This window comes from Cyprinodon tularosa, unplaced genomic scaffold, assembly GCF_016077235.1.
Source record: "Cyprinodon tularosa strain WSP-4 unplaced genomic scaffold, ASM1607723v1 ctg77, whole genome shotgun sequence".
Lineage (NCBI taxonomy): Eukaryota > Metazoa > Chordata > Actinopteri > Cyprinodontiformes > Cyprinodontidae > Cyprinodon > Cyprinodon tularosa.
This window is the reverse complement of record NW_024039529.1, coordinates 883701-909279: the sequence shown is the minus strand read 5'-3', so window position 1 is coordinate 909279 and position 25579 is coordinate 883701. Positions and strand designations below refer to the sequence as shown.

The 25579-nt window shown below is 36.1% G+C and overlaps 1 protein-coding gene across 2 annotated transcripts in view; it reads left to right on the top strand.

Moving 5' to 3' along the window:
* luzp2 (leucine zipper protein 2) overlaps positions 1–25579 on the top strand; it is a 216775-nt gene that overhangs the window by 11351 nt on the left and 179845 nt on the right. The window lies entirely within an intron of this gene.

The following is a 25579-nucleotide window of genomic DNA, read 5'->3' as shown; positions in this document are numbered from 1 at the left end:
TGCGTCATAGCGTCGCCTCTAAACACGCATGCGCGACACAGTATCACAACAACAATGGCGCCGTTGCTGCTAATGCTACTCACCCTGCTGTCGGGCTTACAACAGAATCTTCTTCTTCTGGAATATCTCCAGGAAGAACAGAGCAATATCGACGACATAGTTCAGCACCTGAATTTCACTTAACCACGAAAATGGACCTGCAAGGCAACCATGTATAAATATTAGTGCGCATGCCAACATTTTGTCGCTTATTGTTGCTTTGGCACCACAGCGCCACTTACAGGCCTGGCATACATTTTGCAGCGTTTTCATGCATTCGTGTGGACGCTCACATTTATTTTACGTCTCCGTCTTTACGGCAAACGTTTTGCAAAATATCAGCGTTTCGTGTTCGTTTTGACTTCGTGTGGACGGGGCCTTAGTCATCCTTCATGATAGTCTGGCACATCTCTTTGTTGCGATTTTCAAACTAGATTGTGAGTAAAACTTTATCATTTTTTTTTATAATTAAGGATTTGCCAAGCAACATTCGCAATTATACCACTGATTTGCATTTATCTCTTTACATTCATAGCCAACTTTCTTTTAAGTGCTTGTTGTTGACTATTATTATTATTATAAATTAAGCTATTTTAAGGAGAGTAAAGTATCAGAAAACAACATTTGTATGAGCAACAATTAAGTAATTAAGTTTGTACTATTAGAAAGTTCAGCAATTAAGTTGAACTACTGTTATACATGGTAAAAGGCAATAAAGTGAGTTGCAAGGCAAAGTGTATTTCATTAATACACTTTTTTCCTTTCAATTAAAAAAATCCTTGCTCCTTAAATAAAGCTGAAAGCTCATAAAGTTCTACGCTGTGTAATATAAGGCTGTTTCTTTGAACTGTTATAACCTCTCATGTGATTAGTTTCAAAATCTTCACAAAGTCTTCTTATACATTCAAGGCACATCCAAGTGCTTTCCTTTTTTGAAGCTATATTTGAAGTTAGAACAGAATACATCATTGCATTATTTGGTCTTTAGAAGTGAACTCTATGTACCTTTCTCAAGAGAAATTTAATCCAGATAAGCAAAGAAGAAAATCTGTTATGTAAAATAAAACTTTGCATTTCCACCAAAGTACAATGCACATTAAAAATGCATATCTCAAAAGACTAGGTTCTTCCTTTTAAGCATTTTCATGTGTCTTGGAAAGAATATGCTGATATCTTAACCATGCATTTTAATTGGTCTAATAGAAAACCATTAAATAATCACCACACCCCCTCTTCATATACCCAACCTAAACATAATTTATTTAAAAAAATTTAAACAAAAGGTGGGTGGTTTTCAAAGAAGGATGCAAACAAAAAAGAACCTACGGCAAATTGAATAAACGGATAGAGAAATTAGATTAAATTCAGAATATTAATGCCAAATTAAATAAGAGATTCACAGATTCCATGATTTCTTAGTGGTGTGGATTTTCAAAAATGCTGTTCAAATTGTGGTTCTCTGTATATAAGGTGAAAACTCTTTGCTTTTCCTTATAATTAAGAGATGTATTTTTTATACATAAAGCATTTATATGCACATGATTTGGCGTGTAAGGCAATGACTGTCGTAACATCATTTGAAACTGTCAACTTGTTAGTAGGTACAATGAATACATTTTATTCTTCATTCTACATTGTTTCCTTTTGCCATTTGATACAGAGCCACAGAAATATTGATTGTGTTATGAAGCTATATGAGTCTTAATCACTGCATCCTCAACAACCTGATTTTGTCAGCACAGATATTAGTCACAGCTGTAATTGGCGGGCACATAATTACAGAGTCCTTGTAACCATGTTGCTTGTGTTATTTAGGTGATGAGTTGTTAGTAGCCAAGGCTTTTTGTTTTACAGTGAAATGGAAGACATATAAGCATAATTAAACAAATGCTTTGCACCATCCTGTGTCACGGTAACTTTGCATATATAATGTTGGTATTTATTCAGCGGATTGTTGTAGAACAGCTTTGCTCCTCCTAAGCCAAAGAAGACTGAAAGCTTACCTTTCTTTCATAACACTAAGGACTTGTTTTGCTTCTTGTTTTATTTAATCCTTTAGTCTATGTCAGCAGTAGAAATAAAAAATTTGGTTCTGAAATAAAAATGAGATTACTGTATTTCTTAGATTGTTTAATTTGCAGTTGTGCTAAATGCATTTAATAAAAAAATGTTTTTTTTGCATGTATGTATTTGCAGAAACTTCCCAGTGGTCCTTATTGGAAATGTATGCAGTAGACCAACAAAAAGTTGTGCATATTTCAAAAGGGGAATAGAAATAATACAAGACTGTCATTACTTTAACAAATTAAAAAGGCTTGGCATGCATTTGTAGCCCTCCCTGAGTAAATATTTTTAGAACCGTTTGTCACTTAAATTAAACAGAGAAAGTCTTTTGAGTTATGTCTGTCCAAACTTTGCATATTTTTTCTCATTCTATGCAAAACAGCTTAAGCTCAGTCAAATAGGATTAACAGAATTTGGAAACATTTGATTTCAATCCATGCCATAGGTTCTTAATTAAAGTCAGGTATTGACTTTTACTGGGCCATTTTAACACAAATTTGTTTTGCATTTTATCTTTATCTAAAGTTGTCTTCTTAAAAAGGATTGCCCTGTGTTGAGATCAATCCACATTCCAATCAACTCTGACAGGTGTTACATTACTGTTGAAGAAAAAGTTTCCTGTATGAAGGTAATAGAAAAAAAAAAACTTTAAAATAGTGATTGCATAGTCAGGATTGGGTTCATTTTCTGGAATAAAAAAACAAAACTTATTCAAGTAAAAGCTACAAATTTAATCTAAATGTATTGGTTACTAGAGCAAAATCAAGCTTAAATATATGAACCTTTGAAAAAAAAAAATACTTGTTTAAAAAACATATTTCTAATTTTAAAATATCTAGTGAACTCGAAAAACCCTATTCAAAAGAATCACAATCCTTTAATCTAAAAATATAATTTAAAATTAAGTAATTCAAATATTGTTTAAATACATTTAAGTGAAATTATTGACTCATACACTTTTTCTTTTTTAATATAATCCTGATACAGTTTTGTGACATCAGTCTAAGCAATTACCAAAAGGGACGATTTTTCCTACAATTATTGAATAAAAATTACACAGTGGTAGAATATGTTAAACAAGTCACAATATGAGCATAATCCAACATTGGATAGCAAATAAAGAAGCGCAGTCAATCAAAAATGGATATCAACAATGTGTGCAATTCATGTGATCTTGATGCATACCTGCTATATGCACCAAAGAATCAGCAAACACATGCATGTCTCGACAGATACCATTACAAGAAAAAAAATATTGACAAGAAATATCAGCTAGTCGATGTACTTAGATATAATTTATGCTTTAACACCAGTATACCACACATACCACCCCTAACTGCATTAGCCTCCTCATCCTTCCAGTGTGTTTTGGTATCTCTACTTAAGCACTGATTGTGCAAGGGCAGAGTTAGTATGCTGCAGTAATAGAGGTGTGAGATTCTTTTTAATCAAACTGAACATCCTAGTTTTCCAGAGCGTTAATGGGATTCCTTTCTTAATCAGGGAATACTCAAACAATAATTAAGATGAATCACTTATCTGCATATTCTCTGACTTTGTCCTTTTCCACAATGTAATGACCCCTGATTGGACGACTACTGATTATACTGGAATTCTTAGAGGCATTATTACAGGAACAATGCAGTTATCAGAGAATCAAGGCCATTAGTTTTAACTTGAACAACATATACTAATTTGAACAAAGTTTACCACTAGTTTTGACCATTAGTTTTAATTATAACAAAGTATACTGTATATGCAGTACGTCAGCCACAAGATGCTTTGGATCATTCAAAAGTAAAGCTTTACCAAACATAATGAATAAAAAAGACATTTATTTCATACAGTGATCTGAATAACATTTGCTCTTTAAGTTAAATCTCCATAGCTGCTGTTCTATAGATAGATAGATAGATAGATAGATAGATAGATAGATAGATAGATAGATAGATAGATAGATAGATAGATAGCAAGCAAGCAAGCAAGGGTACTGTAAAGTGGTCCCCACCTGTAGAACAACTCCTTTATTGTGTGTGTCTTGCTAATAGCCAATCATTTCCGGTTGTCTATTCCCTTTGCACAACAGCATTTGGAACCGATGCTTCGTAAGTGGACAGTTTAATTTCACAGAAGTTTGATGTGATTTAAGTCATATCATGTTGTTTACGTGTTCCCTTTATTTTTTGGATAACATTATATTTTTAATAACATTTTAGCATTTGTAATTGTAGCTATATCCATCCATCCATCAGGGTCACGCTGTGGCTGATGCCTATCTGATAGACTTTGGATGAGAGGCAGGGTACACCCTGGACATGTAGCTAGAGACACACAAAGATGCACACAAACACTCACACCAAAGGGCAATTTGAAGAGGCCAATTAACCTAACCCAACCTTTTAGGCTGTGGAACCGAAGCTGGAGTACCCCGAGAAAACCTATGCATGCACAGGGATAACAGGCAAACTCCATACAGAAAGACTGGACCGGGAATCAAATCCGGAACCCTCTTGCTTCTTGCTTCTGCGTCACCATGAATTCTAGGTATACTTACCACTTAGTAAAAAAGAATAAAAATCACAACAGTAAAATATTGAATTAAATATAATCCTTTAAGAAATAAGAAAAATACAATTTGTAAGCAATTAAAAAGCTTCTACATACATACATATTATCTACAATGGTTAAAAAAACTCAAAACTTACTGTATATGGTACTGCAACATTTACTTTCCCTTTGAGCTCAATTAAAGGAATAGTACACCCAAAATATGATTAGCCTTCATTTTCTACTCACCCCCATGCTGAACAACACCCTGGAGTACTTTTTTTATATCTCAAATGCATCTGGAGATCTGGGAGGCTTCTTGCTGTCTGCTGACATTCAAATAATGGAGGTCTATGGCGCCCGAGACAGAAAGTCATTTAGAATGCTTTTAGAGCATAAACAGTAGTGTATAGGATTTCCTGAATGCGCGCACCTGCGCGATCACGACACTACGGAAGCCGGCAGACCAAACCAGATGAAAGTGTGCATTCAGCGTCTGCTCTTCCAATAATGCAAGAGTAGAAAAAGAAATGTGCTGTTTACCTTTGCAAAGAAAGAAACAACGAAAGAAAAATGTCTGAGGACTTCAGTGTTGAGGAAGAGCATGAGTTCTTTGCTGAGCTGAATGCGCTGGTTTGGTCTGCCGGCTTCCGTAGCGTCGGGATCGCGCAGGTGCGCGCTTCAGGAAATCCTATACACTACTGTTTATGCTCTAAAAACATTCTAAATGACTTTGTTTCGAGTAAATTATGGATGCTACCCACTCAGGACACTTGGAATACATTGGACGAGCAGTATGGAGGAATATTGACACGTTTTTTGTGGACTTTTATGGACCTTTCTGCCTCGGGCGCCATAGACCTCCATTATTTGAATGTCAGCAGACAGCAAGAAGCCTCCCAGATCTCCAGATGCATTTGAGATATAAAAAAAGTACTCCAGAGTGTTGTTCAGCATGGGGGTGAGTAGAAAATGAAGGCTAATCATGTTTTGGGTGTACTATTCCTTTAAGTAAGAAAACAGGATTGCTTCTTTTGCAAAACATTTTGTAGGAGTTTAATTTATATGTTTAATTTATATGTTAATGTTAGGATGGTATTGGTGTTTTGTTTGGAATACTGAGGGTTCTGAGAATGATTTTCACAGTCTTTTCTTAGCCAGTAAATCAGTCAGTCTGTTGACAGAAACTTTATTTTTCTTTTTAACCATTAGTATCCTGCTGAATTAACTGCTAATTCAATCTTCTATATTTTGTTCTGTTGGTGTGCGGTTAGATGGTTCTCCTGTTTGATTTTGTAGTACATTACTACTACTACGCACATATTCTCATAATAATCAAAGGGAAAAAATTTTTTTCCTTATAAACTGCTATATTCACATTGAACATCCCAAATAACAGAAACCATGGGTGGAAGTGGAAATGTTTTAACACCAACATTATAGGAACTATGTAATAAAAATTTAGAGATGCAATATCAATTTTATTCTAGCTACTTGGCACAGTGTAGGACATTATTTCATCCCCAGATAGTACAACCTTGAAAAGAAGCAATTTAGTTGGCTGTTTGAAGAAATATTGTGCATATATGGAGCTAAAATCAAACTCTTTTGGCCAGAATTCTTAACAAGTACTTCTCTTCTTTATTTCCCAATTTTATTATCAAAAGCCTTTCGTCTGTTCCTTTTTCACCATTCTCCTGCTAATTACCTAATTCTAAAGGTTGCAGGATGTTGAACAGTACTGTCTGCTCACCTTTTTTATTAAAGCACTTGTACTTTCTGAAATGGCTATATGAAAAAGTAAGAAATACAAAAATGAATTATTGGCTATAGTCATAGTTAACTTACATTTTTTGTGGAAGCTGTTTTTAGAATCACGTGTCAGTGGACATTTGCAGGCTCTCACTTGCCTTTAAGTGCACATTCATAGCTATTATTTTTGGTACCATTTACAAATTTTTAAATGTTTAAAGAAGCAACAAACATTTTCAAAATTAACACATATACATTAATTGTTATGATGCAGGTTTGGTAATATTGCCTGTAACCTAAGACTTATGAAATACAAAGTCCAACAACTCTAAAGTTGGTTGACAAGTTGTGACCAGCACACCAAGCTGTCTGCTTCAGTATAATGGTGGTGTTTATTTCACTTAAGGTAGCTTGCTTATTTTAAGACAAGATAAACTTTAAACTTTTTTAAAGTTTACACTTGTTTATGCCAGGTTATACCATGAAACTGGTAATGCCTAATTTAAACATTAGTAGCTTATGCTTAGTTTGCTTGTGAGGGCTGAGTGAAATAAAAGTTTCATTACCTGATCAAACAAGCTGAAAAAAAAAATCCAAGGAATTATAATTACACATATCCAATAATTGCAGGAGGTAAGTGTAACAAAAACTAATACAAATTTAAGAGGGTGGATTAACATTCTTATTTATCTTTAAGGGGGACTCCAGGCTCCGCCTCCCATAGATATTACTGCTGTCTTCACTTTGTTCAGTGTAGTTTCAGTATTATTGCGTATTTCTATGTTTGCTTCTGGGACAGACTTCCCTAAAACGTTCTAGCATTTTGAACCAGAACTAGGGCTAAGCAATTAATTGCATTTACAATATAATCACAACTTAGAGCCACTCAATGTTTATTTATAATACATTTAACAAGAGTAAATACGCTAATACGATTAAAGTAGGTATGCCGCCGCACAAAAGGGAAAACAGAGTTGCAGCTAGAACCTAGATTAATGTAATATGACAGTAATTTCTACTTTACAGTAACAGTAAAGTAAGAACTTGTTTGTGCAGGTTTAACAGCATAGTCCTGCAACACCAGACTGCAAAGGAAAATTGCAATAACATCACAATATAGGTTGAAAATTTAGACCAGAACAAATTTTGAAAATAAATTAGTGCAGCACTGGTGGGTTATTGTAAGCCTCTTCTGTTGTTATCAGGCCTTTGAATAGCTACATTCTGATGAATCCTTGATTGGATGAACGTCTTAGCTGCCAGAATTTGTTTTTAAGTTGTTATTGGCCTTGAGTTTTACTTCAAAAAAGCCCTTTTTTGTGATACTGGCTTACTTGATGTCTCAACTTTACCTAAAGAAAAAGTTCTGGCTTCTACCATATGGCACTTTTTAACATTTCTGGCAGATTTGTAGAGTCAATGTATAAGGAGAAGCCAGATAAACAGATGTTCATAAGATGAAATTTATTTCTAAAGACATCACATAAAGCTGCCAGACTTCTGTTGTTTTTCATTTCCTGCCTTTTATTGGTATCTCTGTATTTCCCCTCTGTTAGCTAAACTGTATATCAAATTAAGCTTGTGTACCATTTTTTCAAGAAATATACTGTATCTGCTTCTTTGGGTGAAGGATACATAAATCTGAATCCTTTATCAGGCACCAGTGCACCCCCTCGACAACGCCTATGCAGGTTCTGTTATTTTTATCAAATCATTTCCTGAGCATATTCTAGTGTCAGGATCCATCTTGGGTGACAACCGCTGGTTCCATGTGAGTCCCCAATCTCCCTGTTGCTCCACTGTTCTGTCATGACACCTAAATGATAAGTGTGTTGTTCATTGTGTGCCTAAGAAAGGATGAGTTTCAGCTCTGACAGTTGGCATTTGATACAGAGAAGTCATTTAGTATTGCCCACAGTGGCAGTTTATCTCATCCATTTTTTTCCCCTTGGTTTCATTTTTAAATGCCTGTAGACCTTGGTAGTTGATGCCAACAAGGAGATCCCTGCTTGCTTAATATCTGCAAAAAAACAAACAAAAACACTGTCTGACGAAAGTGTCAGGGATGTAATTAATCTATAGTCTTTGGTCAAAAGGGCACATTCTATATACCGGTAAGGTTCTTGTCATTTTTGAAGACAGGCAAAGCTTAATGGTTATCTAGTAGAACCTCTTAATAGTAATTCAGTTAAGTCCAACAGGCAATATACATCTTAAACATTTATGTGTAATTAATATTTCACAAAAAAGTAAATCTCTATCTGCACTGCCAAAATGTGCAGTATACTAACAATCAAAATAATTTTCACCATAATTGACGTTATTGTACTACTATTGCCTGCATGGTGTGCTAAAATGTAACTGGAATAACAAATAGATACAGCACAGTGGGACTCTCATTAGGTTGTACAAATAATTGCTATTTTGACAAAATCATATTGATATAACAAGAAATTATTAAAGATAAAGCCTGCATATTTTGCCATTTAACATACTCAATGCTAGAAACTGGATATTAGACCCCTTTATTCTCTCTCCAATTGTCATTTATAAGGGGCTACTGCTAATAATTTATATATATATATATATATATATATATATATATATATATATATATATATATATATATATATATATATATATAAAACATGTTGATTTTATGTATACACATGCACATGCATATTTTTATCCTGTGCGGGCAGTGCTTTTATTTTATTTTATTACTTTTATTTATTTTAGTTATTTTATCTTTTTGTGCAGCACTTTGGAAACCTCGTGTTTATTTAAACCGTGCTATATAAATAAAGTGGATTGGATTGGATTGGATATATATATATATATATATATTTATATATATATATATATATATATATATATATATATATATATATATATATATATATATATATATATATATTTTTTTTTTTTTTTTTAAGGGTGTGCAAAATAATCATCATGACGATGCATCGCGATTCTAATTTTTGTGATCTACTTTATTGATTCTTGAAGGCAAGAATCGATTATTAAAAAGAAAAAAAATTAACAAAATACATTAATGGTTGGCGCACATCAGCCAAATAAAGTGGAATACAACTTCCAGTCCAGCAGATGTCGCTGCGGATGTGTTGGCGCCCGCTGCTTTGAGTCACAAGCATGTCCGGCCGCGGGATACTGAGACGAGTCATTCGTAAACAAAATATGGAGGAGACTGAAAAAATTCGCCCCCCGGCTCCATCACATTTCAAGTTAGAGTCTAGGATGCATTCTGGCTTTAAAAACAAAGAAGGTAAAAATGAAATTGATATGATGCACGTAATTTGCAAAAGGACCACTGAGGCCATGTAGACGTACTGATTATGCTTATTTTGTTATTTTAAGTTTGATGAATCCTAAGATCTTTTTGTCAGTGCGACCACACCAGTAATAGTAATATTTCTGTCCAGTATTTGTTTTCATGGCAACACCTCCAAAAGTAATTTCAGTAAATACAGCTATGTGTGAATTCAGTTGCTTTCAGTTAGGTATCAATTGAAGACACCATCCAGACCACACACAGCCAGTCAGCCACTGGTAAGGGCTGTATCTTTTTCTTACAGTGTTCAGTGAAAATATCGCAATGCATCGCAATATTTCAAGTATCATGATGCATCGTGATAGAATTGCATCGTGGCATGTGAATCGTGATTTGAATCGATTAATGACTTCTTTGCCAATACCCACCCCTAAAATATATATATATATATATATATATATGTACACGCACAGAAAGATAGATGGGTGTGATTTGTGTTAAATGGTAGTTTTTGCTTTTTCTGTTAATTTATTTGGATTTTGAAAATAAAAAGCTTTGAATAAGAAATGTATATGTCCTGTGGCAATGCAAAGGATAATTTCTGAACACAAAACAGTAATCTTCTGAGGATGCTTCCAGCACTGAAAGGCTTTTGGTAGATTCCAATCAATTTCCTTTGTCAGAACTACTTTAAGGCTACAGATGTAAACTCACCCATGCATTTCCACCCTCTTGCTGATTGCTACTCTCTGATCAATCTGCACCTGTCTGACTTTTTGCATCTGAAACATTGACAAGAGTTCCATGTTACAGAATGTGTCGTTAGAGGGCCAAAGAGCACAGAGCAAGTCTTTGTTACAAAATGTGTACTTTCTTTGTGCATGTGTTTATGTCTGTAGGTCTGTGTGTAGGCACTGAACCTCACCGCTGGGCACAGAGAGGGCAGCGAGAGGGTGTTATGTTGCTGAAGTCCACCACTCCCGTTTGACTGTCTGTCAGATGTCTTGCTTGGCTGAGCTCCACACACCGATGGTGTTGACAAAATGACAGGAGGGTGGCACACTCCAGTGAATGTCAATTTGGCTGCGAAGCCTCATTTTCCCAAAAGCACTGAAGCTCTCACCCACTGATACATATGAAAAGCTGCCCTGCAAAAGAAAGTGCACACTGTATTGTAATACCTATTCCTTTTAAACACACACCTGCACAACATCATACGAAGCATAGCCCTCCATTATAGTGGTATAACTTTGGTATAACTGTGAGTATGAATCTCGAATGAAAGTAAATCCTTCCAGCTTCAAGCTGCCATGTAAAACAATTAACAGTCAAAATTTACATCTGGAATTAGTGATGTTCCAAACCTGTGCCAAAATATATAGCAAAGCACTAATTCCTGGCATAAATGTGTACACGGAGTATTTTGGTTGCACATACTTTCCTGACCCAGCAGTTTGGATTAGAGAAGCATTCTAATTTGACTCTAATCTTATAATCTGTCTATCGGGGCACAGTTTCAAAAAGATTCATAAACACTAATTGACTTGGAGAGCTGTGGACGTAACAGAGAACATTTTGTGCAGATTTGAATTTGAAACATTTACAATAGAACGATTATTCCACTACTGTCTTGTCTTAATATTCAAAACAAGTTATATCAAATAACCTTCCTAAAACGTTTTTCTTTTTAATTACCATGTGATGACAGGTGCTTGGATTAACATTAATTTAATGGACTTTTTTAAAATTCTCCTGGGACAAAAGCAGAAAATTTTGATTACTTAGAGGATGCTGCTTAAAAAATATAAATAGAAAATTACGTCTCTATGTGCAATAGACCACCAAGGACCACAAAGATTAAGCGTAACCTGATGTCTCATTACCAACAGCAGAGAATTAAGATTCTCTGTTTCACAGGAGACGAAAGCAGCAAACACCAAACTCTGTTTTCTTACTCTTGCTTATCGTTTAGGGTTGATGCACTGAAGAGCACGTACATATTCTATTAAAAACAGATTATCTGGATCTGAGATCTTGAACAAAAATATTAGCAGTACATACTTAAGGGCCTGTGGGATGAGCATCAAACTTCCCTCTGATTCCATCACACCCCACTGCTCTTTGTCCTTATTTTGTCCCTGCGAAATTTTTTTTTTTTAGTAACAGAAAATGAAGTTACATATCTTCTGTGCCAATAACATTGTCCAGTGAGGTAAATCTCAGTTTGGTATCTGAGGTTTTGGAGAGAGTGATGAGGTGGATTGGAGAAAAAAAAAAACAGTGAGGTGGTTGAAATCATGCAGTATTTGGATTTGCCCTTGGGATTTTTCTATTTAGTTTGCAAATGATTAAGGGCCCTATATGTGACAGGAAGACTACAGAATTTATATGTAAACTGCATAGTGGAAACAGCAGAAAAGTTACTTTATTTCAGTAAGGTTTAATTGTGATGGTTTATTAGCACTGTTATCTAATGCAAATAATTTGTACTTGGATATAATAATTTTTGTTATTGAAAATGGCTTGCCTTATTTGGGAATTAATTCATAGTTGCATCCCAGTATTAATTATTTTTTATTCTTTTTCATATCAAAGAATCAAACTGAAATTTCTTTTAATAGCTGCAAAAAGAAAAAAAACTGAATTAGGGCTAAAATGATTAATTAGATTAATCGTGATAAATCGATTATTAAGATAATCGTCAACTATTTTAGTAATCGTTTAATCATTAACTGGGTTATAGAGACTCTAAGACGTGCCTTTAGCTGACAGAGCAACCCACTTACAGCAGTAATTATACCAAGATTGTTAGAAAATATATAAACATTTTGCGTTTAAAATAAAAAAAACTTTTTTGTCTGACATCAAGCTCTACCCGGAACTCCTCAAATGGAAACACTTTAGTTTCACCTAGTTTCATTGTGTAAAAAATCTTTAAGGAACATTTGGTTCTCTGATTATTAATCGATTAATCGCAAAAATAATCGACAGATTAATCGATTTGCAAAATAAACGTTAGTTGCAGTCGTAATCTAAATAGTCATTAACTTATTGCTTTGAAGAAAGTACTTTCTTGTAGTTACAGCTTTAATTTTAAGTTGGATGTTTTGACAAGGTTTGTAAATCAAGACACTATTATTTTCACCTTTTTTTTCTTTTTGCAAGATATGTATGAAAGATGTTCAGAGAGGAAATCTGTGAACATGAATCTTTAAATATTGCCAAAAATTCGGATTAATGTTTAGACCTGAGCTGCTCTAAGTGATAATCATTCTTAGGTCTAGACCAGACATGGGCATACTACGGCCCCCGGGCCGTATACGGCCCGTTAGGCTTTTTAATCCGGCCCGCCGAACTTGTCCAAATTACCCTATTTTCACGACTGTAAGGCGCACATAAACGTCTTTTTTTTTTTTTTTTTCCTCAAAATGTGCGGTGCGCCCTATGTGTGTTGTAACTGCGACTTTTGAGACCACCATGCACCATGCGGAACTCCTCATCTCCTCATTGAGGAGATGATGAAAGCGTGGCTGAGGAAGGTGAATGTAAGGAGACCAGGTGTTTTTTTCCCACTCATCACCATCTCTGGTAATCTGTGACTGCATGCGTGCCCATCTCACAGCTGATGTGAAAAACAAGGTGAAACAAATTAACGCTGTGCTCGCTGTTATTCAACCGCTCGACATCGGTGCGCTTCGGGAGCGCGCCGCCAACGCGCTGCTGCTGCTCGAGATGGAAAAATTGAAGTTTTGCTGCTGGAAGCGCCGCATCAACCAATCAGAGAAGCTGATCTGGGAGCTGACAGCGAGGCAGGTGTATGAGGAGACCAGGTGGTTTTTTCCACGCATCACCATCGCTGTTAATCTGTGACTGAATGAACGCTGTGCTCGCCGTTATCCCGGGAGGTCTGACAAAGGAACTTCAACCGCTCGACATCGGTGTGAAGAGGTCTTGTGCGAAATTCTGTTTCCCCGTGAAAATCTGTTTCCCCTGTGTCGGGAGCGCGCATTGCAGCCAGAGAGGCGGATCTGACCATTCTTAAGGCGCTCCTGATCATTTTTCGGTAAAAAAAGCTCATATAATCATCTCAACTTTTTAACATCCATTTTAATCGGTTGCTCTTTTTAAGAAATTGTAAAATAAATACATTAACGAGGTCCTCACGCTGTTTTGTGTTTTTTTTTAACGCCAAGATAATCGGTATTTCTCCAACTTTTGTCCCTTCAGCCTGACAGAAATAAACGTCAGTCACCGAACACAACAACACGTAGTGTATTTTTAATTTTTCATTGCTGATATAAGAGGATGGAAACTGGCTGATAGCAGGGCACACAAATTAAGACGTACTGCGAAGATGAGAGTAGAATTTCTGGTTAATCACCTTCTAATGTAAAATATGACAGATTACTGGATTAAGGACATTTATAGTATACCACATCACACATATCAATTTTAGAGAAATTGGAAACAGTTGCTCTTTATTTCCCAAAGATATGGGAGGAGGAGAGGAGATAATGGATGTTTCAGTTTACTGAAATAATCTGTTCCCCCTCCATAACAGGGGAAGAAATTGATTTACCTGCAAGTCTTTAACTGTGCTTATTCATCTCACCACCGAGAACAAATCCTGTGGATTTGGTCATATTTACTCTTTATTTGCAAAAATTTTAAGGGGGGGAACCATATATTTCAGCTGCCTGAAATAATCTGTTCCCCCTCCATAGGGGGCCTCTGGGCCGGGTCTCCTCCGGGTTCACCGCAGCGGCTGGCAGGTGTTTTTTCATCTAAATAATCTAAATCTTGCAGCTATATTTTATGTGATCAGTGGGAATAAAGTAGTTTTAATATGTTTTTAAGTGAGAAAATACACCTGAAAACTTAATAATTGCAGTCAGTTCATCCAGATTTCTACTGTCGGTGCACCACATACCAGCGGTACACTGACAGTAGGAACCCCTTCAGCAGCAGCCTCTAGGCCGGGCAGCCTCCGGGTTCACCTCGGTGGCTGGCAGGAGTTTTTCATCTATGTTCATCTATTTTCATGTTTCATCTATTTTCATTATATGTGTGTTAAATACAGAAATGGCACACATAACTGAGACTGCGCCTTTTAGTACGGTGCGCCTTATGGTCGTGAAAATTGTCTGTTTTTTTTATACATTTCAATCCCCAGGTTTAATTAATGACATTGCTTGTCCAAATGCTCCTGGCCCGGCCCTTCTGTCAAATTTTAGAACCCATTCTGGCCCGCAAGTCAAAAAGTTTGCCCACCCCTGGTCTAGACCATGTACCTGCTCAGAAATACATTCCATATAAAACATGTTATCACAAGGTGTAACAGAACAAGTGATGGACAAACACTTTGGACAACTGATCTTAACCTGCCTACACATCTCTTGCTGTATGTTCAAGGTCACAGTTTGGAAGGAAGGTAGACCATTGCAGGTTTTAAAGGCAGATTCAGTGTTGTGTGTTCATTCACCATGAACCAAAATCTTCAGACAAAAGCTTTGTTATGTGGCCCATGCTTGTTCAGTGTACTAGTGGCAGTAAACTATAAATGCAGCTATAACTAACTTCAGATTTTTTTCTTCTCTTTTGTACGGAACAAGAGTCTGGGTCCTATTTTATTCCATCTTATCAGCATCTGGCTCTAATGATAAGTGCAACAGCCAGTTAACACACGCAACTTGGCATGCCTTTATCAATAGATGGGGTTGGCCTGTAGCTACAACTTGCAGTCTGGCATCTTCCATCATGCTTGTAAAAAAATACTATAATACTGAGCTCTCACATCACAACCTGCTCCAGGTCTTGTCTGATTTTCAAATATGGATTGTGTGTTTTATGTTTTATCATGACTCCAGCACTATTCTTCATTTTGCTTGAATCATATTCCTTTTTTGCTACTCTTTTTAGCCATTCTCATATCATGATGGTGCCACCACTATGTTTTATGGCTGAAATTGAGTGTTAGTTGTCTGCTAAATGTATTATTTACACTTGTGCCATAATCTTTTTTTATTGTTTATAACTTACTTTACTGAAAATCTCTTAGATTTGATCATCCATTTGGTGTCTTCCTCGGTACTAAAGATTCTGTTTGTTTGGTAATGTCCAACATTAAACTTCAGAGGGATTTACTGAACTACAGTATTTATGATGAGGTGACTGCATTCCCAGCTGTTTAGGTTCCTCTTTAAGAACAACAATAGTGGCTGACTTTTGTTTTTAAGGAAATTTTCGTGATATTCTAGACTCTAGTCTTCCGATACCTGGTTCGGATATCGGTTGCAATATTGACTAATCGGCTGGAGGGGATAGGTGAACCAATCCATTGCACTTTACATGGAACAGTTATTTCTTTCCTTTTGCTGCTAATTTGTTAACAAACAATATAAAGTACAACTATCTGTGTTAATTTCTTAACTTTTTCTAACAATGTTTCTGTCAAGGCTAAAGCGGTCACTCCCATGGGAAGATATAAAGTTCAAGTTTAAACAGTTGAATTGGATTGGTATTGGATATCGGGCGATACCCTCAGCCAAGGCACTGTTACTGAATTGGCGCATCTCTACTTTGTTGATTCATTGCAAAAAGGTTTGAACATTTGTTAAAAACTTCTTTATACGTTTTGTGATCAACCAAAGAAATAGCCTACAGTATTGTGATAAAACGTCCATATTGGCCTTTTGAAAGTCATGTTTGTCATTTATCGTTATCAAGGTTTAATTTGAATTCCAAGAGCATAAATTATCTCCTGGATGGATGTGTATTTCACCTCTTAATTGTTCTTTTTCTTAATAAAACAACTTCTGACTAAATGCTTCTATTTTGATTGATGAAAAATTCTTAGAATGTAAAATCTTTGCTTTTTGGTTTATTGCTTAATACTCTAACTTACAGTCCTGGTAATACAAGTGTTTCAAAGATAAAAAGATGCTCTACCTATGATCCAACATGTAGTCTAGCGTGTTTGGAGAGGGAAGGTTCAGGACAGTGGGAAGCTGGACTCCCAACAGCTTTAAAAAGACCTATATGATGGTCATCAGGGGGAGCGAAAAATTGCCCCTGCTGAAGATGACATTGTCACTCTTTTCCTTATCCGCCCTGATCCAGACAAAGGCTCTGCAGTGTCACCTGCTGTCCGCATTGACCAGAACTCAGTAGGTACAACTCTGGTATTTGATTTATCTTTTAAGTCTGAATGGTGCCTGAAATCCCAGCATTTTAAATCCCTTTATAAGTATGCAGCCCTATGTATAGATTTATAAACAATAACAAGGACAAATACAAAGTCCCACAGAAGACATCTGTAAACCTATTTCTTTACAGAGGCATTACAATATGTTTCAACATTTTCAGTGTGTGAAACTTAAACTTATTCTATTCCCTAAAAACAGATTACACCAACCAATGTCTGTGAAAGAACGATTTGGTTTGTCGCACTGATCCTCAACCTTTTGTAATGTGTTATACTAATCCAACACTTTCCAACCTTTGATGATAACAGGATTCTTTGACTAAAAGCTTTTCAGCATTTCAAGCAGAATACATCACTTAAATGAATAGGACTAATAATAAATTATTACTTTGAACCATACTGGATTAACAATGATCTTGTGCTGTTGGGAATTTATTAAGCTGCCTTTTCCGCATTAACATATTTTACATACAGTGGCTTTAAGCAAGTCTAATTCATTTGTGAAAGTTTATGTTCAAGGTTTAGTGGAGGAATAATAACAAAGAATAATAAATGCATGGTGGTTATAAAAAGAGGAAAATGTAGGGCTCTTGAAACAGCCTGTTTATGCACTTACTGCTCCACCTCACTGTACAGCTGATTTACTAATGCCAAGTGCACCACTTAGGTCAGCAGAGCAATGCTATGCATTGGTAAATACAAGCTGTTTGTAGCCTTCATACAGCTGAAAGTGCTGATGAAATAAAAGTGCAAGGCACTCAAAATCAGCACCCAGAACTGAACGGCTGACTAGTGCGCAACATTCTGAATCGCCCTGATGATTGGCCTTAATTTTATCAGAATTTGCTTTCACAAGCATGACTCTGAGTATTATGACAAATCATTAGTTTTAATTTTGAGTGGTTATTCTCAAAGCTAAAGGATGTTATTAGAGTCTTTCTTTGCAGCTGTGTAATCTCTCATATACTTAAAATAATGATATCATTATCATATTGTGAGAAATACAAGCTCTCTTTCTTTAAAATTAGCTTAGAATATATATATTTTTTTAATTCTTGTCCTTTGATTGTAAATATAAATGTAACCAAAGACATCTGAAAAATGATATTCATGATTCAGGAAGTTAAGATATTAAGGGAAATGTATTAGGTATGACGACGTATATACTGCAAATTCCTGTACCCAGGGGAAATAGCATCAGTTTAATTTGGACTACTACAATCTCAGTTGCTCAAATATCTTTAACCCTGTGTAGGTTTGCATTAATACTTTCAAAAGAGCGCATATGGCATTTAGTATTAATATTATTTCTCTAATAGCTCAGTCTTAAGCTTTTATTTTTTTTAAAACCTGCCTTATGTATGTATTATGTATCATGTATCATGTAGCTACATTAATATCAGTTTGTAAAATTCTATATATTTTAGGCTACCTTTAAACAATGTAGATTTAGTCAACAGTTTTTTATCTATTAGCTTAATTTTTGACTAGTTATTGCACAAAACGGGGGATTTCTACACTCACTATATGGAATACCGTTTTTTTTATACTTATATATGTAGAAATGTTATCTTTTTATTATTTAATTTTAACTTTTATATAGATTTTAAAACACTCTGCACTCTGGACACCCCCTTGTAATATGGAAGACTTGTTGTGCTGCTATACTAGTTTCTACAGTCTGCTTTATACCCCTCTGAACTTTGAGAGATTTAATACTTTAATCCAGTTCTTTAAATCCTTCTTAACTTAAACTAATTAATAGGTTTTCAGTTAAAAATAATGATGTACTTTATGAGTTAAACACAGTAAAATAATTTCCCAAGCCTTTAGCAAAACTCTGCTAAAATGGGCAGATTCAGAAATCAGCTATAAATAACTTTGAAATTCATTCTTTTATCGAGTATATTGGCTCTCAGAAAAAAGGAATAACAACAAAAACAGAACGATAAAGCAGGACCTTAACAAGGCTAATAAAGGTTAGTTGGTGAGGTAGGGAAGATAAATTCTGTCAGGTTTTACAGACCTTATTTGCAGCTTTAAAGCTATAGAACTGCATCTTACTGTCAGTTAAATGAGACTCATCTTCTCTCTTTTTAGCTGTGGTTGCACACATATAGTAAGCCCCAAACCATGCATACATAGCCATGTTTAAGCACTTTTACACTCTTAATTTAACCAATATTTGTATTTTTAACTTGAAAAGAGACAACTATCTTTTAAAAAGTTGATACAAAAATGTGAAAAGTTCACCAGTCAGAAGGTTTTTTTTACTCTTCTGGGTATTTTTTAAAAACATTTATAGAGTTTCATATAACATAATCCTTCATATCACTACTTACAATATATTTAATCTGTATTTCTATTTGAAATAATATATTTAGTGATGAGCTCTAACTGCGTTGTCAGTTTTTAGCTCATTCCAAAGAAGCTTCATCAGATTTAATCAGGGACCCTGACTGGGTGTCCATGAATCCTTAGATGCTTGTTCTCGTGAGGCGCACTTGTACTTAACAAGGTTATTTCTTCCCCTTGCCTGGGGTTGCTATCCCTTTCTGACTTTGATTTTATTTAGTAAAAAATACCTAAATTGTGTTTTCCTTTCCCACAAACAGTATTTGTACTAAAATATAGCATATTAAGGGTTTATAATGTACTTCCTGAGAAAATAGATGCCTTAAAATCCCTTCTGTTTTATCACTCTTCTGTGACCAACATGTACAGGAAATGGAATCCGAGGCTACTTCCGAGAGCTATCTTTTTCGACTTTGCATTTAAACATGAATCTATTTTTTTTTTAGATTTATGTTTTTTTTTATCGTGTTAACATTATGATATATAGTTCGTGATCTAAAGAAATAAATAACAAAAATGCTAATAAACATTGTTTAATCATATATTGCCAGACTGCTCTGAGCATGTCCGATGATGATGTCACTGTCATGATGGGTTTCAGAAAAGCCCAGTATGCAAAACACCACGGAAACGGATGAAAAGTTTAACAAGTTTATTGATCACAACCACATGGAATAAACACAGGAACTGGTTAAGGCTTGGGGACTGGTTCACTGGAGTCTGTGAAGATGACAGTTCAGTTAGCTTGGAAGCAGAAGAGTTTGAGTTTGAGAGTTTCAGGTTTGTACCTTGAGAAGTCCGGGTTTGGCTTTGAGAGAGGAACTGTTGGGTCCAGAGACTGTTTAGTTCAGCAGAGTCCAATAACCGCTTCAGCGTCTTACTTCTAACGTGAGGGCAGACCTTGACTTTGGGTTTCCAGCTCTTAGTCCAGAGCTGCATGGGAATCCAGAGAAGAGTCTTCAGGTTTGGCTCAGAGGGCAGGCTCTGCCAGTTAAGCTCATCCAGAGCTCACGAGGGAAAAAACTGGATTCCTGAAAGCAGAGACAAAGGGATTAGAATCCAATCAGGACTCAGGAGCAACAAAGGTTCTCAGAAGATGCTAGGCTCAGGTGCTAACTAAACTGGATTTAACACTGCGGCGTCGAGGCAAGGTCTGAAGGCTGGTTATATACTGTGGATCCTCTGATGATGAGATGCGCCTCAGGTGTGTCGAAGGCTCAGCTCAGGAGGATCCATGGCGGACTCTGCTGGAGAAAGATGGAACTTCTCCAGCTCCCAACAGTCACACAAGCAGTTTAAAATGAAAATGTAAAAAACACCAAAATTGTCTCAGAAAAGGTAAATATTTTAAACATTTTTACATTTACAAACATATCAACATTCTTTAGTGAGTTAAGAATAGAAATAAGTAGTTAAAGTAGCATAAGCAAGTAATTTATGGAAACCCGAATGTAATCTGGTGAGCTGATGGTACGGATCATGCCTCCGGGACGGATATGGTAGTGACATGGAATTGTCTGCTGGTATCTGGTCTGATTAGTATTACTCATTATAGTGTTTGATGTTTGTCAGCTATGATGTGTTACAATCAGTGTGTCGGCAAGGCTGAAAGAAAATGTAAGCAGCAGTGAACTAGTTTTCTTTAAAACCTGTATAGATTTTCATGTGAAAATATGAAAAACCATAAACCAAACAAATAAAAAGCAAATACTTCAAGATCATGGCAGCCTTGTTTAAGATGGATCGCTTTAGTTGGAATTTAAGCAGCCTATTTTTCCTTTCAGACATCCCATCCATCTGTCAGTTAGTCATCTGGGTGCCTGGTTTTATGTGTGCTTTACAAAGTATAGATGATTTCTAGGATTTTCTGCACTTTTAGATCGAGCCTTAAGAGAAAAAGTAAGTGCATGACTTTTATTCTGCACCTCTTTTACAACACTAAGACCTATAAAATGCATAAAATGTTGATTACAGCTACTTGAGATCAAATCCTCCATCAAGTAAGGCCATGATGATTTAAGTTGTCTTTTTATTGTACAAATATTTTTGTTCAGACTGAAAGTGTTTTAGAAAGAATCAGCCTGACTCCCTGATTAAATCTTATGAAGGTTCTTTGGAGTGAAAAAATTATATACGTTCAAACTCTTGTATCAATGACTTGATAATTATCCCAAATGTACCTTATATATTCAGCCACCATTCAAGCAAATATATCCTTCTTTATTATCTCTCTTCAAACACCCCACATAGAGTAGCATTTTATTATCAATGTATGAATCCATAAGAGACTACCTAGTTTGAAGCCATATTATTTTTCTTAAATATCTTGAGGTGGGAGTAACGTGTTTTTAGAATGTGGTTTTAGAATGACCTTCAATTGTTCAATCAGGAAGATTCAATCAGTATTGTGGACTACAATGGTACAAGGTTAAAATAGAAGATCTAAAGATTTGAACAATTTAAAAATATCAGCAACCCATTGTATTTTTTATTTTATTAGAAATGTCCTTTGTTGTCCCCCTGTAGGGAAATTATATAAAGCTCAAGCTGACATTTTTTCTGTCTCTCAGTCAGTGTTACTGGCCATTAATTTCATGCTGGATGGCAAATAAAAAGAGTGAAAAGGCAGTCATTCAGCTCACTGCACAAAGCATTCCACTTATTACCAGAAAAAAAGAGAAAATAATTCACTCCTAATCAATAATGACTCAAAGAAACAGTCAAGTGAAAAGGGAATGAGAAGACATGATTCTTTCCTGAATTTCTTCAAATTACATCACGTTGGAATGAAATAAAGTAAATTGGTCAATGAATAAATAAATCTGTTATGCCCTTTCTGTTTCTATACATCAGTGTTTCTCGCCCTCAAATTGTTGTTGGTATTAATTTAGCGAGTAAAGCTTCAACAGTTTCTAAGATTAGAACAGTTTATTTGTATTAATATTCTGCATTGGTTTTCAATTCATTAAAAATCTTTGTTTTGGTAATCCTACTACTTTCATTAAAACAAACATAGCATTTTTTTTAACTCAGCAGAATTTTTCATGTAACAGACTAGTTTTCCTAGCATGTTGTATGCATAATAACTAGACTAAAATGGGACATTTGTTTTGTTCTCTATATTTTAGGAAATGTACACCTAAACAGCAAAATACTTGCATACTTGGTTAATGTCACAGTGTAGTCACTACATAAAAGGTTTAGAACTGCTGCAAACATAACAAGCATTGGTTGAATTAGATCAGATTAATTCTGCACTACAGAGTGAAAGGTAAGGGGTTGTAAAAAAGCAAAAAAAACTCATTATCAGTGAACTAAAGCAAGGAGTGCCATCCTTGGTCACAAAGTCTCCATAACAACCCTGTAATTGAGGGTGTAAAAATCTTTACTCAGGATAGCAATAATGATCAAATGTATTTAATGAAATCCAAAGAACTTTCTGAAAGTCAGTAATGGCTTCCGTGCATTGGCTGCCTGTATCTTATCAGTTGATTATAAAATAATTTTACTTGTTTTTAAAGTCAAGCTTATTGTTATATTTTTAGAACACTATGATTAAACAAGAAAACTATTCATCCAAGTTCCCACAAACAGATGTAAAAGCTGAGAAAACCGCACATTGCTGCAGCTAATATTCATCCATCCCTCCAGTTTCTGTCATGCTTATCCCGAGTGGGGTCGCAAGGGGTGCTGGTGCCTATCTCCTGTGGTCAACGGCCAGAGGCGGGGTACACCCTGGACAGGTTGCCAGTCTATTGCAGGGCAACACTGAGACAAACTGGATAAACAAGCATTCATGCACACACTCACACCTAAGGAGAATTCAGAGAAGCCAATTAACCTAACAGTCATGCTTTTGGACTGTGGGAGGAAGCTGGAGTACCAAGAGAGAACCCACTCATGCTTAGGGAGAACATGCAAACAAGCAAACTCCGGAAATCGAACCCAGAACCTTCTTGCTGCAAGACAGCAGTGCTACCCACTGCGACGCTGAACAGCCCCTGCGCCCAACAGGGAACAGCTAAATCCGCATCTGATGAAAGTTTGGATAATTTTAAATCACTCCTGAAATCTCATCTGTATTTTTTGACATTTATACAAGGTCTGACTCTGTAAACTAACTGTCTTAATTGATTTATTTTTGCTTTTTTTTTTGCGTTTATTATACAACTGTGCTTAATTCATCAATGCCATCCATTCATCTTCTTCCGCTTATCTAGGGTCGGGTCGTGGGGGTAGCAGCTTCAGTTGGGAGGCCCAGACATCCCTCTCTCCAGCCACTTGGGTTACCTCCTCCGGGGGAATCCAAAGTCACTCCCTTGCCAGTTGAGAAACATACAGTAGCCCCTCCAGCGTGTCCTGGGTCTCCCCCTGGGCCTCCTCCCGCTGGGACGTGCCCAGAACACCTCACCAGTGAGACGTCCAGGAGGCATCCTAACCAGATGCCCGAGCCACCTTAACTGGCTCATCTCGATGTGGAAGAGCAACAGCTCTACTCTGTGTCCTCCCTGGATGACTGAGCTTCTCACCCTATCTCTAAGGGAGAGTCCAGACACACTACGGAGAAAACTTATTTCAGCCACTTGTATCCAGGGATCTCGTTCTTTCGATCATGACCCAAAGCTCATGACCATAGTTGAGAGTAGGAACGTAGATCGACCGATAAATCCAGAGCTTTGCATTTTGGCTCAGCTCTCTCTTCACCACAACAGACCGGTACAGTGCACGCTTCACAGCAGACGCCGCACCAATCCACCTATTGATCTCCCGCTTCATCTTCCCCTCAAGCGTGAACAAGACTGCCAATTTATCAATGTTTTTTTTTTTTTTTTTTATCTGTAAAGCACTTTTGTGCAGTTACAAACTGTTTTTTTTTTTTTTAAGTTTTTTATAAATAAAACCGAAATTATCAGTAAATTAGACGTGCAAACCCAAAATAAAACATTTATTCATTATGTATTTACATTGTGTTACACAAATGATTTGTATGAATAACTTAGATTTCCAAAATCTGTAATAGTTTGCCTTAAAGACTGAATGGAAATGACCTCATTGATTTACTTTAAGTGTTAATAGAATTTTGTTTGCCATTTTGTAAGGAAAATGTTTTCTTTGCAGTACATATTTTCAACTCAGGCCAGGTTGTACTTCAGGATTCCAAGCTCTACTCCTTAACCACAAGGCCGCCACTCCCCAGATTAAATTAGAGAACTACTAAAAGAAAGATTTGTTTCAGTAGTTACTTTACTCAAAGCAGAACACCTGGTGTTTATTATGTTAAGGTTCTGACTAGAATCTTCTTACTAGATGGTAAGAACCTTAATAGATCTTCCTTTTCTTGAAAATTTTAGCTGTCAAGTTATATATCTCCAAGCACAAAAAATAAGATGTCTGTGTTATGTCACTTTTTTGACCCACCCTTTGCTGATAAGAGCAGCTGACATTACAGGTGCTGGTCATAAAATTAGAATATCATGAAAAAGTAGATTGATTTCAGTAATTCCATTTAAAAAGTGAAACTTGTATATTATATTCATACATTACATACAAACTCATATATTTCAGATGTTTATTTTGTTTAATTTTGATGATTACAAATGACAACAAATGAAAATCTCAAATTCATCATATCAGAAAATTAGAATATTGTGAAAAGGTTCAAAATTGATGGCCCCTGGTGCCACACTCTAATCAGCTAATTAACTCAAACCACCTGCAAAAGCCTTTAAATGGTCTTTCAGTCTAGTTCTATAGGCTACACAATCATGGGGAAGACTGCTGACTTGACAGTTGTCCAAAAGACGACCATCGACACCTTGCACAAGGAGGGCAAGACACAAAAGGTCATCGCTAAAGAGGCTGGCTGTTCACAGAGCTCAGTGTCCAAGCACATTAATAGAGAGGCGAAGGGAAGGAAAAGATGTGGTCGAAAAAAGTGTACAAGCAAGAGAGATAACCGCACCCTGGAGAGGATTGTGAAACAAAACCCATTCAAAAATGTGGGGGAGATTCACAAAGAGTGGACTGCAGCTGGAGTGAGTGCTTCAAGAACCACCACACACAGACGTATGAAAGACATGGGTTTCTGCTGTCGCATTCCTTGTGTCAAGCCACTCTTGAACCACAGACAGCGTCAGAAGCGTCTAAAGAGAAACAGGACTGGACTGCTGGTGAGTGGTCCAAAGTCATGTTCTCTGATGAAAGTAAATTTTGCATTTCCTTTGGAAATCAAGGTCCCAGAGTCTGGAGGAAAAGAAGAGAGGCACTTCATCCACGTTGCTTGAAGTCCAGTGTAAAGTTTCCACAGTCAGTGATGGTTTGGGGTG